Source organism: Callospermophilus lateralis, chromosome 17 (assembly GCF_048772815.1).
Source record: "Callospermophilus lateralis isolate mCalLat2 chromosome 17, mCalLat2.hap1, whole genome shotgun sequence".
NCBI lineage: Eukaryota > Metazoa > Chordata > Mammalia > Rodentia > Sciuridae > Callospermophilus > Callospermophilus lateralis.
Window position 1 is genome coordinate 61,462,921 of NC_135321.1, and position 24,647 is coordinate 61,487,567.

The 24,647-nt window shown below is 44.2% G+C and overlaps 1 pseudogene; it reads left to right on the forward strand.

Moving 5' to 3' along the window:
- On the forward strand, window positions 1–6,449 carry LOC143386096 (SNW domain-containing protein 1 pseudogene; annotated as a pseudogene).
- Window positions 6,450–24,647: the final 18,198 nt, after the last annotated feature.

Genomic DNA, 24,647 nt, shown 5'->3' on the forward strand with positions numbered 1-24,647 from the left:
ATGGCTACATCTTCCAGCTGCCCACTGTGGGAACTAGGCCTCACTGAAGCTGGAGTCTTCCCTGAGGGGCTTTGTGGCCAAGAGCCATGGCTTGGCCCACTGCTGGAGTGTCCTCTGTTCTTCCCTGAAGCACTGGGTGGCTTAGAGGGCACTCCCTCCTGCCCAAAGCTCAGCTTTTTATGGGCACCTACTCAGCTGTCTCAAGAGCAGCTTGAGGCTTAAGAAAAACCAAGATCTCAGAGGTCATGGCAGACTTCACTGGTCTCCTCCCAAAGAGAAGCCCCACCTGGATACAGGTACAGAAAAGGAGGGATATCTCAGTTGTTAGAGAATTTTGGAAATGGAAGTTCTTTTCCTGAGATCCATGTGGTGCAGTATCCATTGGATATGAGACCACAGGGAAAAAAATGTCAAATGCACTGGCAATTCAGGTGGATCCTGAAGAAAAATTAAATATGATGCAATTGCTCAAAAATGACAGTCAAAAGACAAGGTCATTTATAGCAAATTCACTGACCTGGTTCCAAAGGAGGTTATGCATACAGATGATCCAGAAAAGACCTGCTGAAGAAGCTATTAAAGAGATAACAGAAAAGTCAAGGGTAGCCCTAGAGAAATCAGTAAGCAAAAAGTTTGCTGCAGCCATGCCAGTACCAGCAGCTGATAAACTGGCTCCTGCTCAGTACATCTCCTACACACCATCTCAGCAGGGAGTAGCTTTCAACTCTGGAGCTAAACAGATGGTTATTTGAATGATAGAAATGCAGAATGATCCAATGGTACCTTCAAGATTCAAGGTTAATAAGAAAATTCCCTACACCTGTCTTGCATTCTTCCTACACCTGTCATGCATTCTCCTAGTCAAAAGGTTACTATGAAGGAACAACAAGAGTGGCAGATTCCTCCTTGTACTTCCAACTGGAAAAATGCAAAGGATTATAAAATTTCATTGGATAAATGTCTAGCTGCTGATGGAAGAGGACTTCGGACAGTAAACATAACAGAGAATTTTGCCAAACTGGCCAAAGTGCTCAACATTGCTGATCGGAAGGTTCATGAAGCTGTGGAAATGGATGCACAGGTAGCAAAAGTTGTCTCAAAAAAAAAAAAAGGAGAAATATGAAGGGAAACTTAAAAGATGGCCCCAAAAGCCAGAGAGAAGAGAGCAGGATCAAGACCCATGTTGAAAAAGAGAATAGTGAGGCACGTGAGAGAGATGAAATCGGTTATGATAGACAATAAGAGAAACTGCATGACTGGAATATTCATAGGGCAGCTCCTGATAAGAGGTCAAAGCTGCAGAGAAATGAGAATAGAAATATCAGTGAAGTCATTACTCTTGGTATACCTAGTCCTTGGAATTCTAATGAAGTGCAGTATGACCAAAAGCTTTTCAACCAATCCAAGGATATGGACAGTGGATTCCTAGGTGCAGAGAATGAAATTTACAATGTTTATGATCAAGCCTGGAGAGGTGGTAGAGATATGGCCCAGAATATTTATATGCACAGTAAAAATCTGGACAAGAACATGTTTGGTGATGACCTAGAAACCAGAATAAAGACCAACAGATTTGTTCCTGACAAGTTTTCTGGTTCAAACCTTAGAGAGGCTGAGAAGACCAGTTCAGTTGGAAGAAGATCCTTTGGGTTTGGACAAGTTTTTGGAAGAAGCCAAACAGCATGGTGGCTGTGAGGATTGAAAATTCTACTTTGAATTATTTAGCTTTTTTAAACAATGGGTTGTGTTTATGCTTTTTCTACCTTTCAGTACTTATAGAACATACTGCCCCTCCACAGTATTAAGACCATTTTGTATGATACTAGTAGTCTGGGGTAATATTTTACATAAGAACAACTGCTTATAAATAGGTTACCCCAACCATGATGAGAAGGTTGTGCTTAACTAATGAATTTTGCAGCTATTGTGATGTTTTAGTTTGGAGTGGGGAAAGTAATGTCTTGCTTAGTACAACTATTTGTTTCAAATAAAAACATTTAGACCCAAAAACAAACAAACAAACAAAATCCCCAAAACACTTAACACCAATAAATAAATAATATGTTTTTTTAAAACCCACTAAAAGATGGGCAAAAAGATCTAATTAGATATTTTCTAAAGAAGAAATACAAATGAACAAAAAACACATGGAAAAAAATGTTCAACATTTTTAGCAAAATCAAACTACACTAAGAGCTGCCGGGTGCAGTGACTTAGGAGGCTGAGACAGGAGGATAGAAAGTTCAAAGCAGCCTCAGCAAAAGCAAGGTGCTAAGTAACTCAGTAAGACCCTGTCTCTAAATAGAATACAAAATAGGTTGGAGATGTGGCTCAGTGGTCAAGTGCCCCCAAGTTCAATCTCCAGTACCAAAAAAAATTAAACTAAATTAAGATTTCATCTCACCTCAGAATGGCAATCATCAAGTTAATGATAATTGCTGGCAATGGTGTGGGAAGAAAGGTACACATGCATTATTGGTGGGACTGCATATTAGTACCACCACTTTGGAAATGAGTATGGAGATTTCTCAAATGAGCACAAATGAATTCACCCTATAATCCAGATATCCCACTCCTAGTTATTTGGCCAAAAGAATTAAGATCAGCATACTATAGGGATAAATACATACCAATGCTTACAGCATGTGATATTAATGTGAGATCTGACGTGCAATGCCCTGGATTCCATGCCAGTGGTGTGCTTGTGCACACATGTGTGTATACACACACAGAAAAAGGACAAAATTTTAAAAGAGCCACTCACCCCATTGGCATTTTCTCTCTTTAAGAACTCAGTTTCCACATGACCAACTCTTCCCATTTCTACTCTTCCCTCAGCATTTTTTCTCCAGTGTTTCCTCATGGTACTCAGTTGTCTTGGACTCTTGGAGGCAAACCTCCGGGTCCCAACCTAGGAAGGAGTAGAAAATGTTAATGTTAACCGAGGGCACAGAGAAGCGGGAGTGTTGGTACTAGGACACTCTGACTCACTTCCTTCCCAGGTTCTCTGCACTCCTACTCCATATTCAGACCCAGGCTCTAAGCAGGGTGGGCCCAGTGGGAGGCTTACATTAGGTGCCCCTCTCACAGGAGGATCCAAATAGCTCAAGAATGAATGGTCTACAATCCTACCTGGACTGATGTGTATGGGAGTGAGTGTAAATACTTATTCTACAGATGACAGATGTTCTCTCATGGCCAGCCTAGGTGGCTGTTAAAAAATGAATGGATAAAGAAATGTGGTATATGTTCTCTCTCTCTCTCTCTCTCTCTCTCTCTCTCTTACACACACACACACACACACTGGTTTTACTCAGACATAAAGAAAAATGAAGCTTTTTCATATGCTGGTAAATGAATGCAACTGGAGAATGTCAGGCTAAGAGAAAAAAAATCAGACTCAGAAAGTCAAAGGTCAAATGTTTTCTTTCATATGTGGAAGCTAGAAAGAAAAAAAAATAATGATCTCACAAAAATAAAAGGGGATCAGTAGAGTAGAGGTTGGAGGAGTGATGAAAGGGGAAGAGCTGGGGAATAAAGTTGACCAAAATATAATACGTTCATCTATGCATCTATCATAATTTTATATATAACTTTAAAACATAAATTAAAAAATAAATAGAATACCAATAGAGTCTAGGAATGGGATTAGGAGGAGGAAGGAGGGAAGGGGGAAGTATTGTGGATTGAAGAACAAACTATGTCATATGCATTTATGAACATGTCACAATGAACCTCACTGTTATGTATAACTATAAGGCACTAATAAGAACATCCAAAAACAGGAGAAAAGTTTTATTTTGTCTCATAATTTCAGAGGTTTTAATCCATGGTACTTGGTTTCATTGTTTCTGAGCCTGTGATGAGGCAGAATATCATAGTGTGGACGGTGTGACCAAGGAAAACTGCTCACGTTATGGAAGCCAGAAAGCAAAAGGCAAAGAAGCTGCTGGGGACAAGATATAGCCTTCCAAGGCATGTTTCCATGGACCCACTTACTCCAACTAGACCCTACTCCCTATGGTCTCCAACTCATTCCAATAATGCCATCAATTTGTGAATCTATCGGTGGAATAATCAGCCAATGATGTCAAAGCCTTCATGATCCAACCACTGTCTCTGAATATTGCTTTGTTGGGGACAAAGTCTTCAACAGGTGAGCCTTAAGGGAACATTCCAGATCCAAACTATAACAAAGCACTTAACAAAGGACTTAGAGGAAACTTACCCAGAACATGAGAACATATTGATTATCAGGTTGATTAAAGCTCTTTTATTATTATCAACACATTTGGAGATTCTGGTTTTGTTGTTTAAGGGGAAAAAAACTGATACATGGATTTTCTTTGAACACCCTTTATTTTGTTTTAATTTGTTTGTGGCTGAAGCAGATAATTGCCCAAACTTCTTTTTTTGGTGATGTATATGTTCAAAACAGGTCAAAACATTAAGATTTTGGCCCATTCTATCATTGTACAAGCTATAAATCCTTGCTGGCAGCTTAGAGGGCCCTCTTTAATAGCTTGTTTGAAAAGTGAATAAAAATCCATATAAAACAAATATTCAAATAGTTTCCATAGGAACACAAATAAGTGTGACCTCACCTTCTAGTCTTTCATGTTTCTGGCATCTGTGCCAAACCTGCACTTACAAAGACATTTCAAATGTAGCAGTAATTAAGTAACATGGTCCCCCCAGATCCCTTGACTTAAACAAACCTTGCAGTTAACAGCTACAGAGTGGCATCTATAGTTACCAGTGGAGGCACACGCTGCTGCCGAATGAGATTTCATGCTGTTTTCCTGAGCACAAGGCACAGGCAGAGTGCTGATGTCCTGCTCCTGCACTTCAGGTGGGAAGCAATGGTTCTAGATTTGCTGCATGCATTGTCATGTTGGTCCTGACATCACATAATAGATTGTTGGCCTCTCGAATCCATTGAAAGTAGAAGCAGTGGCAACAGTGTAGGAGCCCATGTTTTCAAGAAACATCTAATTGCCCACATGCATTTCAGGCAGGTCACAGCGCTGGACAATCCATTCAAGGCTATCACATGTCAGTCCCCATATGCTGGATTAGTAATACTTCTCATCTGGTTTAGGTCTCTTCTGCAGCAGGGGCTTTATATGTGCATGATCATAAAGGATGCAATTAAATTATCTGTGAATACTCCATCATTCACATAATACTTAAAGGTCTATTTACTTGACTCATATTCCACATCAGAGCCTATCTGTTCCTTTAACATGATTTTGAAGAAGACACTCATTACTTTTTGGGTTCAGAATGTCCTTGACGGTAAAGCCTTCGTCAAGGAAGTGGCAGTGGAACTCTTCATTAGTAAAGTTGTTCACGGATTCTCCATTTGCCTCAGAAATGCAACAAGATGGAAAACTAAGAGATGATATTTAAAATTTAAAGAACAGTGGAAATGTTCTGCCCGCCGCCCCCGCTCCCCCTCAGACTTCGGCAAGGAGAAGGTGCGCCCAGCTCCTGCACCTGCCCCGGGCGGCACAGGGACACAGATAGGCGCAGGAGCTTGGAGGAGCCAAAGGCCTCCAGGAACTTCCGGCCAGCAACACGCTCCAAGACCGCAGCCGGCGCTGCTTGGAGCAGGTGGGTGCCACAAGGTCCCCTCGGCCCGGCTGGCACCCCGAAGACACCTGGGCTCCAGGGAAGTGGCTCGCCAAGGTCACGGCCGCGGAGGGCTCCGCCACCGCGTGTCCCCGCCTCTCAAGTGTCCCTGGCAGGCAGAGCAGACAGGTGCTGGCGCGGACCGCTGGACACCTCCCGCCGCTCACTCACCTCAGAGCGCCCGGGCGGCAGACCCCAAGGGGATGCCACAGCCTAACCCTGCTGCGGGGGAGGAGCGGGAGCCGGAGCGGGAGCCGGAGCGGGAGCCGGAGCGGGGAGCGGGGAACGGGGAGCGGGGAGCGGGGAGCGGGGAGCGGGAGCGGGAGCGGGGAGCGGGAGCCGGGAGCGGGGAGCGGGGAGCGGGGAGCGGGAGCGGGGAGCGGGGAGCGGGGAGCGGGAGCGGGGAGCGGGGAGCGGGAGCGGGGAGCGGGGAGCGGGGAGCGGGGAGCGGGGAGCGGGGAGCGGGGAGCGGGAGCCGGAGCGGGGAGCGGGGAGCGGGGAGCGGGAGCGGGGAGCGGGGAGCGGGGAGCGGGGAGCGGGAGCCGGGAGCGGGGAGCTCGAGCCGGGAGCGGGAGCCGGAGCGGGAGCGGGAGCCGGGAGCGGGGAGCGGGGAGCGGGGAGCGGGGAGCGGGGAGCGGGAGCGGGGAGCGGGAGCCGGGAGCCGGGAGCGGGGAGCAGGGAGCGGGAGCCGGGAGCGGGAGCCGGAGCCGGGAGCTGGCGAGCGGGCGAGCGGGAGCCGGAGCCGGGAGCGGGGCCGGACTTGGCCTCCCGCCTCTGCTGCTCATCTGCAGCCTGGCTCCCACCTGCCAGAGTAGCTGGCCCGAGGTGGTTACTAGAAAATTAAGCATATCTTTAGATTTCCTTGTCCTTTTATGTCATCCTTTGTGGATTTTTTAAATGGCATCCTCTTACTTCTGCTGTCCTTATTGTGGTTTTTATAGTTCCTGTGTAAGAATGTTTAGCCATTCTAGATATTGGCTTATTATCTTTTTATATTGATTTACTATCTTTTAGTTTCAAAAAACTAAAGTATGCCTCAAATACATTGTACCATACCCGTTAATGTCTCTGGTAACACTTGGTTGTTGATTAAAACTTGTATTTTGGTGTGTAATGTTTTCTGAATTCACAGATTGGCTTTGTATTCTCATTTTTCTTCTTTTGACTTTTAATCTTTCTGGAGTTCAATTCTACATCTAACAAGCTGAATAAATAAATTAACAAAAGGGAAAAAAACAAATCTTCTGTACAAGTCTTCTATAGTTAACCCATGTAGAAGAAAGGCAGGGAGTAGAAAATCACCATTGGAACCTCATGACAACATTGCTGCTGGCCGCATCTATTGACCTACTTTCTTTCAGTAAGCGATAGAACCAAGGGCTGTTTAACTGCTGAGCCTCATTCCCAGCTATTTTTTCTTTTTTATTTTATTTTATTTTTTAATTATTAGTTGTTCAAAACATTACAAAGCTCTTGACATATCATATTTCATACATTTGATTCAAACAGATTATGAACTCCCATTTTTACCCCATATACATATTGCAGATTCACATCGGTTCCACATCCACTTTTTTACATACTGCCATACTAGTGTCTGTTGTATTCTGCTGCCCTTCCTATCCTTTACTATCTCCCCTCCCCTCCCCTCCCCTCTCCTCCCATCTTCTTTCTCTACCCCATCTACTGTAATTCATTTCTCTCTCTTGTTTTTTCCCCTTTCCCCTCACTTCTTCTTATATGTAATTTTGTATAACAATGAGGGTCTCCTTCCTTTACCATGCAATTTCCCTTCTCTCTCTCTTCCCCGCCCCTCGACCCTGTTTAATGGTGATCTTCTTCTCATGCTCTTCCTCCCTATTCTATTCTTAGTTGCTTTCCTTATATTAAAGATGACATTTGGCATTTGTTTTTTAGGGATTGGCTAGCTTCACTTAGCATAATCTGCTCTAGTGCCATCCATTTCCCTGCAAATTCCATGATTTTGTCATTTTTTAGTGCAAAGTAATACTCCATTGTGTATAAATGTCACACTTTTTTTTATCCATCTATTGAAGGGCATCTAGGTTGGTTCCACAGTCTACCTATTGTGAATTGTGCTGCTATGAACATCGATGTAGCAGTATCCCTATAGTACACTCTTTTAAGGTCTTCAGGGAATAGTCCAAGAAGGACCATAGCTGGGTCAAATGGTGGTTCCATTCCCAGCTTTCCCAGGAATCTCCATACTGCTTTCCAAATTGGCCGCACCAATTTGCAGTCCCACCAGCCCAGCAATTTTTATGTTTTATTTAGATACAGGGTCTCACTAAGTTGCTCAGGGCTTTACCAAGTTGTTGCTGGCTTTGAACTTGTGATCCTCCTTCTTCAGCTTCTGAGCCATTGGGATTACAGGCATGGGCCACCACATCTAGCATGTCTTTTTGTATCATGCTCCCCCTGATGTAATTGGATGAAGATGGTATATTATCTCAGTGACATTCTTCCAAAAAATCAAAATTCCTCCCCCAACATTTCTGCAAACCTCAGTCTATCTTGAGAATAATTTGAGTGATATTTTGCAAACAATCTGACCAATATTTTTCAAAGGTTAGATTAAAAACAACAAGGAGAAATTTTAAAAAATTTTATTTTTAGTTGTAGATGGATACAATACTTTTTTAAAATTTATTTATGTGGTGCTGAGAATTGAACCCAGTGCCTCAAATGTGCTAGGCAAGTACTCTGCCACCAAGCCACAACTCCAGCCCCAACCAGGAGGAAATTAATGATTGGTCAGATTGAAGAAACTTGAGGAGACAAGATGACGAAATGCAATGTGGTGTCTTAAGTGGCATCCTGGAACAACAACAAGAAACAAGGCATTAGTGGGAAAATTTAGTAAATGTGAAAGTTTAGCTAATGATGATGCATAGATGTTAATTCTTTGTACTGAAAAAAGTACTGTGTGACATAGGAGAGTATGGGTAAAGAATATGTGAGAACTCTCTATACCATATTTGCAACTTTTCTGCAAACCTGAATTTATTTCAAAATAATTTATTGTTTAAAAAGTCATTACTTTAGATATTATACAAGAAACTTCAGGGGAATTTGCCTTAAAAATGTAGAGGGCATTTTCAAGATTGATAAATTTGACTAAATAATATTTCAACCAAAATTTAGCTAAATAGACAATAGCCCAAGCAGGATCCAGGATTTCAGTAGGCCTCCCCTGGTGGAGCAGATACTGCCAGAGCCTAGCCCTTGGTGCAGGACCACCCCTTCCTACCAGCAGACTACTGCGGGAGGTCAAGTCCAGTGGCCCAGACCCAACCACTCCAGCTTATGCAGGTCCCAGAGCTAGGATGCAGTAGCATTCATCCAGGGACACCAGCAGGGTCTGGAAGCCCAACATCAAGGTGCAGTACTGACAATCTGCACAGGTACTACAAGAATATAGGGAAGAAACTGTAATATCTCAGATCCACACTGCAAGAATGGAAGACACATAGACAACATGAAAAAACAAGAGAGAAAAGTGCCCCAAACAAACCAGGACACTATAATAACAGAACCTATGAACAGTAAAGTTGATGAAATATCAGAGAAGGAGTTCAGAAGGTTCATAATTAAAATGTTCTGTGAATTAAAGAATGACCTAAATGAGCACATACAAGCAAAAATTGATCACTCCAACAATGAGAAAAGAGAGCAAATACAGGTAGCAAAAGATTACTTCGAGAGAGAGATAGAGACCCTGAAAAAAAATAGCCAGAAATTTTTGAAATGAAGGATATACTAAATAAAAAACTCAATAGAAAGCATAACCAACAGACTAGATTACTTGGAAGAAAGAACGTCAGATAATGAAGACAAAGTATACAATCTGGAAAATAAAGTTGATCATACAGGGCAGAAAGTGAGAAACCATGAACAGAACATCCAAGAATTATGGGACAGCATCAAAAGACCAAATCTAAGACTTATTGGGATACAGGAAGGCACAGAGTTTCAAACCAAAGAATGCACAATCTCTTCAATGAGATAATATCAGAAAATTTCCCAAGCATGAAGAACAAATGGGAAAACCAAATACAAGAGGTTTACAGGACACCAAATGTACAAAATTACAACCAATCTACACCAAGGCACATTATAATGAAAATGCCTAGCATACAGAATAAGTATAGAATCTTAAAAGCTGCAAGAGAGAGGAATCAGATCACATTTAGGGGGAAACCAATTCATAGCTCAGCAGATTTCTCAACTCAAACCCTCAAAGCCAGGAGATCGTGGAACAACATATACCAGTCTCTGAAAGAAAATGTATGCCAACCAAGAATTTTATATCCAGCAAAACTAAACTTTAGATTTGATATGAAATAAAAACCTTCCATGATAAACAAAAATTAAAAGAATTTACAACTAGAAAGCCTGCACTATCCTCAGCAAAATATTCCAAGAAGAAGAAGTGGAAAACAATGATGAAAATCAGCAGAGGGAGGGATTACACTAAAGGAAAATACAATCAGAGGAGAAATCAAGTCACATTAAATACCAAAAATAAACAAAAGTGGCTGGGAACACAAATCATGTCTCAAATATAACCCTGAACATCAATGGCCAATCAAAAGACATAGACTAGCAGATTGGGTTAAAAAAAAAAAAAACACCCAACAATATGCTACCTCCAAGAGACACATCTCACAGAAAAAGACACTCACAGACTGAAGGTGAAGGGTTGGGAAAAATCATACCACTCACATGGACTGCTGAAGCAAGCAGGGGTTTCCATCTTCATATCAAATAAAGTAGGCTGCAAACTAAAGTCAATCAAAAAGGATAAAGAAGGACACTACATACTGCTCAAGGGAACCAAAAACAAACAAGAATTAACAATTATAAATATACATGCCCTAAATACTGGAGAGCTATGTTCATCAAACTCTTCTCAAGTTCAAGAGTCAAATAGACCCCAACACAATAATTTCAGGTGACTTTAACACACCTCTTTTATCACTAGATAGGTCTTCCAAACAAAAGCTGAACAAAGAAACTATAGAATTCAATAATACAATTGATAACTTAGATTGAACTATGGAAATCAATAAATGTAATTCATCACATCAATAGACTTAAAGATAAGAATCATATGATGATCTCAATAGATGCAGAAAAAGCATTTGACAAAATACAGCACCCCTTCAGGTTCAAAACACTAGAAAAACTAGGGATAACAGGAACATATCTCAACATCATAAAGGCTATTATGCTAAGCCCAGGCCAATATCATTCTAAATGGAGAAAAATTAAAGGCATCCCCTCTAAAAAGTGGAACAAGACAGGGACGCCCTCTTCATCACTACTATTTAACATAGTTCTCAAAACACTGGCCAAAGCAATTGGACAGACAAAAGAAATTAAGGGGGGGCTAGGGTTGTGGCTCAGAGGTAGAGCACTCACCTAGCATGTGTTGAGGCACTTAGTTCATTCCTCAGTACCACACAAAAATAAAATGAAGATATAAAAAAAATAGTGGAAAGTGAAATTAAAAAAAAAAAGAAATTAAAGGGATACACACAGGAAAGAAAAACTCAAATTGGCACTATTTGCTGATGATATGATTCTATACCTGGAAGACCTTAAAGTTTGACCATAAAACTCCTAGAACTAGTAAATGAATTCAGCAAAGTAGAAGGATATAAAATCAACATCCATAAGTCAAAGGCATTTTCTGTATATGAGTGACAAATCCTCTTAGAAGGAAATATGAGAAAACTACCCCATGCTCAATAGCCTCAAAAAAAAAAAAACCAAAAACAAAAACAAAAACAAACAAAAAACCCTTGGGAATCAACTTAATGAAATAGGAGAAAGATATATATATATAATGAAAATTACAGAACCCTAAAGAAAGAAATCAAAGAAGACCTTAGAAGATGGAAAGATCTGCCTTGCTCTTGAATAGGCAGAATTAATATTATCAAAATGACTATTACTACCAAAAACACTGTACAGGTTTAATATAATTCCAAACAAAATTCCAATGACATTCCTCATAGAAATAGAAAAAGCAATCATGAAATTCATCTGGAGAAATAAGAGACTAAGAATAACTAAAGCAATCCTTAGCAGGAAGAGTGAAGCAGGTGGCATCAATACACCAGACCTCAAACTATACTACAGAGCAATAATAACAAAACAGCATGGTACTGGCACCAAAATAGACTGGCAGACCAAAGATACAGAATAGCAGGCACAAAGACTAACCCACAAAATTACAATTATCTTATAATAGACAAAGGTGGCAAGAACATGCATTAGACAAAAGACAGCCTCTTCAACAAATGGTGCTGGTAAAACTGGAAATCCATATGCAAGAAAATGAGCTTAAACCCCTATCACCATGCACAAAACTCAACTCAAAATGAATCAAGGACTTAGGAATACAACCAGAGACCCTGCATCTAATAGAAGAAAAATTAAGCCCTAATCTTCATCATTTAGGATTAGGTCCTGACTTCCTTAATAAGACTTCTGTGGCACAAAAATTAAAATCAAGAATCAATAAATGGGATGGATTCAAACTAAAAAGCTTCTTCTCAGCAAAAGAAACAATCTGTGATGTGAATAGAGAGCCTACATCTTGGAAGCAAATCTTTACCCCTCATACATCAGATAGAGCACTTATCACAAGGGTATATAAAGAACTCAAAAAGCAAAACACCAAAAAAAAAAAAATAACTCAATCAATAAGTGGGCCAAGGACCTGAAGAGATTCTTCTCAGAAGATGATGTATGATAAATCAACAAATACATGAAAAAATGTTCATCATTACTGGCAATTAGAGAAATGCAAATCAAAACCACTCTAAGATTTCATCTCACTCTAGTCAGAATGGCAGCTATTATGAAGACAAACAAAAAAAGTGTTGACCAGGATGTGGGAAAAAAGGTATACTCATACACTGCTGGTGGGACTGCAAATTGATGCAGCCACTATAGAAAGCAGTATGGAGATTCCTTGGAAATCTGGGAATGGAACCACCATTTGACCCAGCTGTCCCTTTCCTCAGTCTACACCCAAAAGACTTAAAAACAGCATAGTAGAGGGACACAGCCACATCAATGTTTATAGCAGCATAGTTCACAATAGCTAAACTATGGAACCAACCTAGATGCCCTTCAATAGATGAATGGATAAAAAACAAATGTAGCATATGTACACAATGGAATATTACTCATCAATAAATGGTGGATGGAGTTAGAGAAGATAATGCTAAGCGAAGTTAGCCAATCCCAAAAATCCAAATGCCGGATTTTTTCTTTCATATAAGGAAGCTGATTCATAGTGAGATAGGGAACGGGAGCATGGGAGGAATAGACGGACTCTAGTTAGGGCAGAGGGGTTGGAGCGGAAGGGAAGGGGCATGGGGTAATTAATGATGGTGGAATATGATGATCATTACTATTCAAAGTAAATGTATGAAAACATGAAGTGGTGTGAATATACTATGTATACAACCAGAGATATGAAAAATTTTGCTCTATATTGTAATAAGAATTGTAATGCATTCTGCTATCATATATAAATATGATAGCAGAATGGGAGCCCTGGGGGAGTTTGGACCAGAGGAGAAACAGGGAAGTATCAGGGACCAGTAGGAAGGAAGCACGGTCACTAGGGTGTCAGGCCAAGAGGAAACTTTGGCCTTTACTTTTCAGAATTTTGCCTCTAGGCTGGGAACCCAGATTCAGCCTCCATTTTTCAGCATTCAGAGTAGGGGTTTCAGAATCCTTGTTCATTGAATGGGCACAGAACTTCCAAGAAGAACATTTCTGGGTCCCTTGAATCCTGTAGGATTGACTCAGTTGAGCCTGTGTGTAGGCTCATGGGGGCAGAACTTCTCATGAATAATGCAGTCCCACCCACATGATGTGTTTTGAGGCTGTTTCAGGACTCTGGCAGCACAGCTCCTGGGAGATTTGGATAGTGTTGGGTGTCTGGTAGCCTTGATCTCCCTAGTTATCAGTAGTGAGAGTGGCAAGAGGGGCCTGACTTTCTTGTTTGCTTGTGTCTCCTGTGCCATGCTGTTGGGTCTCCTGGCAGAAGCCTCATGAGGTGCTGTAGTAGCTTTTGGGAGCATTTTGTCATGGGTTAACAAATAGGAAAGGGCATTTTTGTCACCCCCATGGGCCTGCAATTGCTAAGGCTTCAGGCACCTGATGCAACAGGACATGGCCTGAGTCCTTGTTCCCAGGCCTCTGTCCCTAACAACCATGTGATTCCTAAAAAGTCCCTGCTCACATTCCCCTGTTCCTGCTTTCTAAGCACAGGAGGTTCCAGAACTGACCACCACCTCTGGTGAGCCCCAGGTTCTAGCCACCAGCTGGCACCACGCTCTTTGACCAGGCTCTCCCTGGAATTTGCCAAGGCTGTACTTAAGATATAATAAAACAGCAGCTGATAAGGCTTGCTCCACTCCAGGAAGCCCAGGATTCAGTTAAAGACATCCTGAGTAAATAAAGGCATAAAAACAAACAAACAAAACAAAAAATTACCATATGATACCTAGCTGTTCAATAGACAATCTCATTTTACCACCCCCATGCTCTGTGGAGTGAACAACACACCTTCACTGGTGCATTAGAAAACTGGGACAAGGACATTGCAGGTATCTTGCCTAAGGTCACAGAGATAGTGAGTGGTTCACCCAGGGATCTGGTTGCAAACCGTGCTTTACATTGCTCTGCAGCTGCAACCAACAACCCATAGGTAGTTGTGACCTATGCTGGGAGTGTGAGTTGGAGTTGGCAAAGGGCCAGTCTTTGAAATCAGACAGTCCTGGGTTCAAATTGTGGTCCTGCCTATTTAGTAGCACCTGAACCTCTGGAATGACAGTCTCTTTTCCCTTGTGGAGCAGTGTTGCTGACCTATTCTAGTGGTGCCATCTGTATGCAGGAAGGACTGCTTTGCTCACTCCAGTGGGAGCAAGATGGACTCAGCTGCAGGGGTTCAGTTTCTGCCCTGTGCTCACAGATGACTTTGCAGATGCTCTCAGAGCATGAGCTTGATCACCTGGGTAAGCCCTGGGTAGGGGTGCTGCAGGCCCCAGAGCTGTGCTATATGTTGAATGCTAGGGGTATTTCTTGATGTCCAAAGGGACAAGCTCTTTGGGGGGAGCGTCATGATCCTGCCATGGAGTTGTCCTGAGTCCTTGGGTGAGGGGTTTCAGAATTCTAAATTCAGATGGGTCACTGTGATTTTTTTTTTAGTGATATGAGAAGATGGAATATCCACATTTTTATGTTTTTTCTGTGCCTGATGTTTTAGGAGCTCAGATTGAGGGTGTTCTTAGGAATGTGACAGTTGCTGCCATTCCAAGGCCACATTGAAAAATCAGATAGCTGAGGCCCTAGGAGTCAGACAATCAGTGATACTTGGGTCTTTGAAAGCATTCCCTGTAGTTATTCTTCAGTCAATTATGCTTAATTAGTAGACTAGAATTATAGAATCTTCAGTGCATCAAACATCAATCCTACGTGCTTTGCCTTGTCTCATATAATCTACAAGGCTGACTTCCTCTTGTGTAGGTGAAAGTAGCAACTCCTCTTTAGTGGCAAGGAAGTTGAAGCTCTGAGGGTTTAAGGACTTGAGCTAAGGCCACACAGCTATGAAGCAGCAAAGTGGTCCACCTTTCAAATTGGATAAACCCTAACAATGTTAGCTAGATCAATAAGTAAACAAGCATAACTTTACAGGAGAAAGAAAGGCTGACTAGTGGATTGCTTTGGTTCACACATTTGGGAAATGTGGGCTGAACACAACAGATTCAGGTACAGCTTTATCCAGAGGTTGCAGTGTCATCATCGGGACACTGCCTCTCTCCATCTCCCTGCCATGCCTTCTTTGCCCACACTGTCTCTTGGGATGGCGGCATGTTGCCAAGCAGCTTTAGAGACACAATCTTCTAGTTTGGCATTGGAGGAAAAGACAGTGTCCTAATGATGATAGTGAAAGTCATGGGCCAGCCTGGGTCACTGCGTCTTTCTGCCCATCATGGTGGGATGGATTGATCTCAGTGGTCAAGCCTGGAGAGGCTGAATCATTGTGTGAAAGAAAGAAAGAGTCACCAAAAATATTCAAGGGTAAATGATGAGACAGGGAGATGAAAGCCAAGCAGGCAAGCCACAGATGTCCCCACTGAAGGGGTGAGAGCAGCTGCATTTAGAACACAGCCCCTTGCAGTAGAGGTGGCTGATTTTGCCCCTGTGCCTGTCTTTGGTCCTAAGTGCTGCCTGCAGGCTTACTACTTGCCAGGTATCCACTGGATCAGGTGAGCAGACCCTGATATTGTACAAACAGACACCAACTTGCTGCATGGAGAGAGCATGCTCAGCTTTCCTGGGTACCTCCAAGTGTCCAGAGTACAGTACCCAAGCCTGGCTCAGATTGCCCAGGTCTGAATCAGTGGAGGCAGTTGTAACTATGACCATCAACTGTGTGGCTTTGAAACATCAGAAACTGATTTCTCACAGATCTGAAGGCTGGCAGGCCAAGATCAGGGGGCCAGGATGGCAGGATATGGTGAGGGCCCTCCCTCAGGTTGCAGCTGACCAACTTCTCATTATATCCTCACCCTATGACTTTTCCACAGCTTCCAAGCCCTCCTTTCCAATCCTGGGGGAGCTGGGAGACAACAGTGAGCACAAGGAAGTCCCCTACCCTCTTGGAGCTTATAGTCTACAAGGAGAGACCGAGCGAGGACAAGTAAACTGATGAAGAAATAGGATGAATTCAGAAATGGTTGAGGAAACAGAGGAGAGAGAGGGTCAGGGTGTTCCTAGGTGGCAGTCAGAATGGGCTTCTCAGAGGAAGTGTCATGAGAGCTGAGAGCTTATTGATGGACAGGAGCTGCTGGGCCAAGAAGTGGGAAGGGCAGCTTAAAGGTGATCAGGCAGCAAGCAGCTGGCAGCCTCTGAGGGAGCAGGGGTGGAATGGAGATAAGTAGGGACAGCCCAGGGACAGAGAGGGAGAGGTGGGCCACCCTAAATCTGAGTCTCCCCTCAAGGCCTTCTGAGGAGGTGTCAGGCAGGGCTTCTGAGCTGTCACCATCAGACAGCTTCTCTATAAAAACCCCAAAGCCCCTTGAAGAGCATGCTGTACTGAGCTTGGAGAGAGGCAGGCTGGGAAGGAGGTGCTGGGTCTGTTTGCCCCAAGCTCTGCTTGCATGCCCTCAGGCTCTCCCAGTGCAGAGTGACAAAGCACACTTCTTCCTCCTCTTGTTTTTTACTTGATACCTTTTTAGAGCATTTTTAAGCTCAAAATTGAGGGGAAGAACAGAGATTTCCCAAATGCTCCCATCCCTGCCCAGCCTCCGCCTTTGTCACCATCACTACCCACCAGAGAGGCACATTTGTTCCAGTTCAGAAATCCACATCAGCCACCTAGAGTCTGGAGCTTACCTTAATCTTTACTCTTGCTGATGCACATTCTGTGGGAATGGACAGTTGTAGAATGACATGAACCCACATTTGGCCATGAGCATGACATTTCCTGGCTGTGATCTGAGGAAGCAGGTGCATTGGCCACCAGGACAGAGCAACCTGAATCCATGTGCAGCTTCACTGATGCAAAGTGCAGTCTCCTCACAGGCCTGATGGGCCTTGCCTTCCTAGGTCAGCAGCCTCATTGGAAACTTGGGAATGGTAAAAGTGACACCTACATTGCATGGGTGCTATGAATCTTTGGGCTTACACAGGAAGCACTCACTTCTAGGAGGCACCCATAGGGGTTTGTTGAATGAGTGAATAATGGTACTCTCTTCCAGATTTGGTGTGGGACAGCCTGGATTTGAATTCCCGCCCTGGCACTTCTAGCTGAGTATTCTGTGGCAAGTCATTTCAACTGACCATGAATCAGTTTCCTCATCTATAGAGGGGGGATATACCCATCACATTGAGTTACTATGAGGAATTGAAGAAACCACATCCATGAGCATGGGCCAGAAACACAGTGGTAGGTGGTGCTACTAAAACAAATGTATGCACACTTACTATGCAGCAGCTACTGTCTTCAATTCTTGAAAGGTCCCAAAATTTCGACATTCCTGAGAAGTTGCTGGAGCTGCTGTGTAAAAGATGTGTATTGATTCCAAGCCCTGGAACATGGCCATCTCCTGCTTTGTGCTGGGAATTCTGGGCATTCAGTCAGCTCTGGGGAAAGTAGTGTTTTCAGAAAAGCAGCCTGCCTGGATGTTTAGAAAACTGAGTAGGATGAGCCCATAGAGTGTCTGCCTCAGGCCTTGTTCTGTGTAATTATAGGCAGCCTATAGCTCTGGCCTTACCCTGTGGGCATATCCCCTCCCTGTGAGAAAGTTCTCTGCCTCAGGCCTCACTATTCTGAGGCTTCAGGAAAAACAATTTCCACATTTAGGAAGGAGTCTGTGGATTGCATCTGGGAGCATTTCACCCTGCATGACACCAGAATAGGGACACTTGGGGAGAAATGAATAGAGTCCTGGCCCTGAATAGCTAGGCAGTAGGTGGTTTGGCTCAGTCATCACTCAAATGTATGTGTAGCACCACCATGGGCCATTATTTGGCCTATTATTTAGGAATCAATGCAGACAAACCTTCTAGTCCTCCTGGAGTTCCAATATTGTCAGGAAGTTAGTCAAGCCCACCAGCCATCTTGGCAGATGAGGGGCACAGGATGTTAGAGGTGTCATCCTCCTCGCCATCACTAGGTATAGAAACCTGCAGCCAGATGTTTGTGAGGAGTGGTCAAGGAAAGAAGGGAGTGTTCTTTGGGCCAGTCAGGAGGGCTCCTGTTTCATGGGGAGCTGTTATAAATGATGGCTGGGCAAACCCCAATTTCCACCCTGTGTGATTTCCAGCAGAGGACTCAACTCTGGGATTTATGCTGTAGAAAGAACATATTGTGGTGCAATTGATTCTGGGCACCAAAGGAACAGAGTAGTGGTTGGGGCTTCAGAGCCAAGCCCTGTGTGGATCCCTTTCCAACACAGCCAATCCAAACCCAGGTTGCCCATACTTTTTTGTGCAGAGACCGGAGAGCAAGTCTGGAGAGCCCCTTACCCACACATGTGCCTCACAGGTTGCCCTTTTGATCTGGTGCATGGACCTGACTGGCTACTCTTTGGGAACCCATGATGCAGGGACCTCGGGGGGTTCCAGTTAAAAGAGAGGCCCTGTCCATCATGACTCCCTGTTTCACTCCCCATTCCACAGCACCCTCTGCTCCATCATCAAAATGCAGCTGTACCTCTATCCAGAAGATTTTTGAGGTCCCAAGACTTGGACAACCTGAAGCTTTTCAGGACCTTCCTGTTTGTCATTATGCCTGAATCAGAGGGAAAATTCCATGTCCTTTCGCAGCTGAAGAACACAGATCCTGTAAGTCTGAGCTCTCTGATGATGGGGTCTGGGGAAGATGACTGAAGGTGTGTGCAGAGGAATCTCAGCTGGTGCCCCTGGGATCTGCCATATATTCCCAAGACACACAACGCTAACATCCTTCAGCTGGTGGAACCTATTCTGGGAAGATGGCCAATTGTTGAAGAGGGCCAGGACTATTCTCAGAGGCAGGGTTCTAGTGTGAATTGGGAAATGCCCAAGGAAAGTCAGTCATGTTGGTGTTTTCTCCTGCAGCTTTAGCACCATATCAAGTGATATAATTGCCTCCAGCAGCTGTGGCCCAATTTACTCACTTACATTTTATGGAAGCATATCATCACATTCCCTGTGAAGGAGGAAAAATAGCCCTCAAAATCAGAGGTTGGTCCTGCACCCGAATTGACCACACAGGAAGATATGGAGCCACCAGTGGTCACTGATGCTTCAAGAAGAGGAGGAAGCTTAACTGCCAATAAGCAAGTCAGTGGATATTGTACATTATCTTCCACTTGGAATATATATATATATATATATATATATATATATATATATATATACACCATATATATATTACATATGTATATATATGGTACATATGTATATATATATATATATATGGTACATATGTATATATATATGGTACATATGGTGCTCCAAGCTGCCATCCCATTCTTTGAAAGAGAGCCACCTTTCCTGGCAGCAATATAAATTCAGGGTCCAAAACAATAGAGGCAGGAGGTCAAGAAACTATTAGGCCACAGCCCTCCACATCTACTAGAATGTATCCTCACTTCCCTTGTTCTAAACTTTTCAATGGCATCTTCCACATGTGAGGTCCTGTGCATTACCTAGTACCAGAACCCCCAGCACAGCTATCCTTCCCCTTCCCTCTGAGATTATCTATTTTATTTTTTGTGATGCTAATTCTTATGGCATTGTAAGTATTTTTAGTGGCATTCTTTTATGTTGACCTAAAAGTGCTTAATCCATTCACCAGGCTGTGCCACCACCAGTACTGCATAGCTGCTGATGGAGCCCATGTAGAACTCATAGGTGCTGTGAGAGAGGATGCAAACAGGCCATTCAGGAGGAGGTGAGATAGATGCCCCTGTTATGGAGCAGAAGGGACTGCCTAATGAGTGTTGAAGATTTTAGGCCATTATAACTCATACTATGATCTATTTTAACTGACATGTGGCACTACAAATCCCACTCATATAAGATAAAACCTTAATATGTACATTCTTATTGCTCCACAGATCATGACTCACCATCCTCTTATTCTTCAAGACACAATATCAAAGTTAGAACCATTAATGACTCAGTAATGGTCTGTATTGTTTAAATAAAAAGAAGATTCTTACGTGTTTTGCACTTCAAATAAAAAACTGTGCATCTTACACTACTTTGTCACACTGAGAATGCAAAGGAAATGTTCAAGAAGGAAATTAAAGTGCTGCTCCAGGACATATGTAAATGACTAGAAAGCAAAAACAGCCTTATTGCTGATCTGGAAAAACTTTTTATATTCTGATGAAAAGAAAAAACAACCCACATTCTATGAAGATGAAGCCAAATCCAGATAAGGCCATCACTTTAGATTGTTATATACTGACAAGAGAAGTGAGAAAGCTGCAGAAGAAGTTTGAAGGTGCCAGAGTTTGGCCCATTATGTTTTTGGCAACAGGCCCCTCTCCATAAAATAAAAGTGCAAGGCAAAGAAACAAGTGCTGATGTAGAAGCTCTTGCAAGTCATCTAGAAGGTCTTGCTAACCTATTCGATGAAGATGTGTGGTGCTTTAGGTAGTAGGTGTCCCCAGAAGCTCATGGGTGAGCCAATACAAGGATTATCAGTGAAATGATTCAGTTCTGAGAGCTTTAACCCAATCAATGGTTTATTCCACCGACAGATATGAACAGGCAGCAGGCATGGAAGGGCATGTGCTGGACCCTTCCCAAGCCTGGAGGTATAGGTGGCACCTGCAAAGGCATCTAGTGGCTGTGAAAGAAGTCTGGTTTCTGGGACTGAATCATATAGAAGCTAACCTCAGCGTTGCACAGCAGGGTTTCACATTGGAGGTTCCCAGTGACCAGGAGCAGTGTCAGCATCCATCTTTGGGGGAGAATGTCAAACAGCGAGCCAAAGTGTCTTAAGGCAGTTTGAGGAGCCCAGATGTATCAGTGGCAGGATGGAGAATTGGCCTCAGGCTTGGAGGACAGCCATGGGCAGGAGTCTGGGCAGTGAAGCCTTGGCGTTTGGAATCTGTGGAGGTATTGGTGTCTGAAGTTCAGTTATGGCAGCGGTGGCAAAGGCAACCAAGGAGTCTGTAGGTGGCAACGTTAAGCCAGGCATCCCGAGAGGAGCATTCTCATCCTATGGCAGTGGCAGGAGTCTGGTCCCAGTGCAGTGATGGTGGCTGCGGCATCACTGGTGGCCCTGTGGGGACTCCAGTGGCCGCAGTGTGGAGCTCTGTTAGCGGTGATGGTGAAAGCTTGGGACAGCAGGCCTCAGAGTCTGAGGACGACTAGAGGTTGTGATGGCCTCTGCAGTGGCTCCTCCAGGCAACTGGTATTACTCCTGGTAGGGCCTGCCTGCTCATGAAGCAGGGCGCAGGAGCTTGTGGTACCCAGACCCCTGCTGATGACATTATGCTGCCCATTCCAGAAATGCCTGGCATTGGCCTTGAGTCCACCAGGATGCTCACCTAATCCTTGAGTTCACCCTGCCCTTCCCTGAGATGCAGCCTCTGAGGGATTAGTAGGCCTGCTGCCAGCTGGGGCAACCTTGGGAGAAGACACCCACCCTCCCTAGCTACATCTCCCCTGGGCTGTGGTAGCAGAGTGCAGAGGTGGGAGGTGGGGGGGCCTAGAAAATCCTCACCCTCCAAGTGCATCCCTGGGGCAGGACAAGGGTGGAGGGCACAGGTGGCAGTGGGAGTCTAAGGGCAACGAGTTCTCTGTCTTGGTCTTCTGCCACCCCCAGTCACAGAAATGCACTTTTGGGGTGATGATGTCCTAGGACCTTTGCTTTCAGCACCCACAGTCCATGCAGGATGTGGCAGGAGGTTCTCTCCTAAGACCGCCCCAACCTGGCAGACAGCCTAGTTCCTCAGTAGAGAGGCTATATCAGGTGATGGGGTGAGCAGACATCCAGTGGGCTCATGGCCAGAGCGAGACATGGCAGCTGTGGGCAGCATAAGGACCTGGGCAGCTGCCTGGGTACCACCGCCTCCCGCGTGCTTCTTCCTGAGCAGGCCAGTCGACCAGGAGCAAGACCAGGGCCTGGAGCCTCCACCACAGAGGACACCCCAGCTACTGATTACCTTCTCACTCTGACACCCACTATCCCATGCCCTTGCTGCCATGCCAGCCTGGAGCTGTTTGCTGCAGCCAACCAGACTCCCCACATGGCCACTGGATGCCACCTTCACTGCCCTGCAGCCGGACCCCAGTTACATCTGCAGGATGAAGATGCTTACTGCTGGACACTGCCTGTTGTTGCTGCCCCTGCTTCTGAACTCTTCTGGTGCCACCACCATTGTGCAGCACTCAAACTTCCAAACTCCACATGGACTCCAACACTGCCCACCCCACACCTGGTGCCCGACCCCTATACTGAGGCTGGACCCCTGATGCAGCTGCATGTTGCTCCTGCCCCTGCCAGACTCTGGAGCTCCACCCTGCTGCCACCAGACTTTAATATGGATACTAGAAAATGACACTCAGTACTGGGGCCAACTTCATTGCAACTGCAGGCAGACCCTTGTCACTATGGCAGATGAAAACACTCATGGCTGGATGCATCTGTTGTTACAACCACTGTTTCTAGATTCTTCCACTGTCACCGCCACCATGAGTAGGAAGCAAGGAACTCCCAAATCACAGCTGCATGCTGACACCACCACAGTCACCTCCACCCCACGCCAATACTCAACTCCTGACTTTTGACCCCTGATGCCTTATGCCCAAAACATCTGGATGCTGCTCTTGCCACCATATGCCACCATTTCATTGTGGTGCCATTGCAGTGAATTGACCCCAAGGATGCTTCTCTGCTCAAGATGTATAGGAGCTGGGAAACTGATCATTCTCCATTACAGTCACCTCACCAAATTCCACTGCATGCTGCCTGCCTTTTATCACCCCAGGTCCAGCCACCAGTTTTCAGACCCTTGAGGAGTTGTGGCTCTAACTCAGGGAACTCATCCAAATAAACAAGTGAGCACTTTAAATAAAGGCTGCAGTCCTCACAGCAGGCAGTGGGTGGGGCTAGCTGGGTCCAGCTCACTGGTGAGAGGGTGGGGTTAGAGCCTGGGAGCTGCTGGCCAGGTCTAGACCTGATCCTGTAGGGCAAGATAGAGAGGGATCTCTGGCTGCTCTGGGAGTCTAGCCCTGGAAGAACCTTCTGGTCCTTTCTTTTGAACTTTCCATGGTGTCTCCTTCCCCTACTCCTCCACTCTTCCCTGAGGAGACTCTGTGTCCTCGACATAGGGTCATCTGGGCACAGGGTCTCTGGGCAGTGGTGTGAGGCCCCAGTACATTGCAGCAGGCTGCAGACAGCCAGACTGGCCATACCTGGACTTGTAGGAAAAATAGCCTATTTGGGAAATACCCTCCTAGATCTACCAAATTTAGCCTAACACTGGCTTCTTCCAAGAGATTATCAAGAAAGGAAAAATATAAGTAAGCAAGTTTTTCTGGCTAAGGGGTAGTGTGAGGAGAAGTAAAGACTTCAGATTGGGTAGAGCTGGACTTAAATCCCTCTTAACTGGGTGACCTTGACCAGGGTGCAGAACTAGGTACAACCTTGGGTTGGCATCCGGTAAAGTAAAGTTGGTGAGGAGGATAAGCCAGGGGTAAAATTAAGCTGTTGAGCAGTACCTAAACTTTGGGAGCCAGAAAGGCATTTGACATGATTTCCATGCAGAAATATATTCTGAGATTAAAGTCAACCCTCTTAGAGGTGCACCTTTGGAAGGCAACTGACCTGTGAGCAGGCGGTTGAATTTACTTCATTTTTTAGATGAAATAATAATATATGGAAGATCATAAGCCAATGTTGGGTCAGGCTTGTGAAATTATAGGCTGTTTTCAAATTTGTTTAAAGTTACATTGAGTTAAATTTACATAGTTCAAGCCTCCTGGGATATCCCCCACCTCTTGTCACACCCCCACATAGAGCACTATCTACAATCCCTTACTCTTTTTAGAGTGTCACCAAATATGTCAATACATGTATGTACACATGCAGAGATATACATTATGTAATACTTTGTTCCTTTTAGCCTGCTTTGGAACCTCCTGAAAATAAAATCTCTTAGTCTTACATACATTCTTTTGCAGCTTTCCCTCCTTAATTTGTACCCCTTAAGCTGAGCATCAGGAAGAAGGAAACACCAGAGAAACTCAAAGATCCGAAGGACACCAACCCTGCTCAAGTCACTCTGGAAGCTGACTAGCCTGAAGGTGCCCAAAGCTTGAGGAAACATCAGCCCTGCTTCAGCCACTCTGGGTTGGATGTACAAGGTGAAAGATATACTAACCAAAAGGAAAATGGACTGTTTCACTCCTTAAGACAGCTCTTATACTGTCATTGCCACCCCTTACTTCTG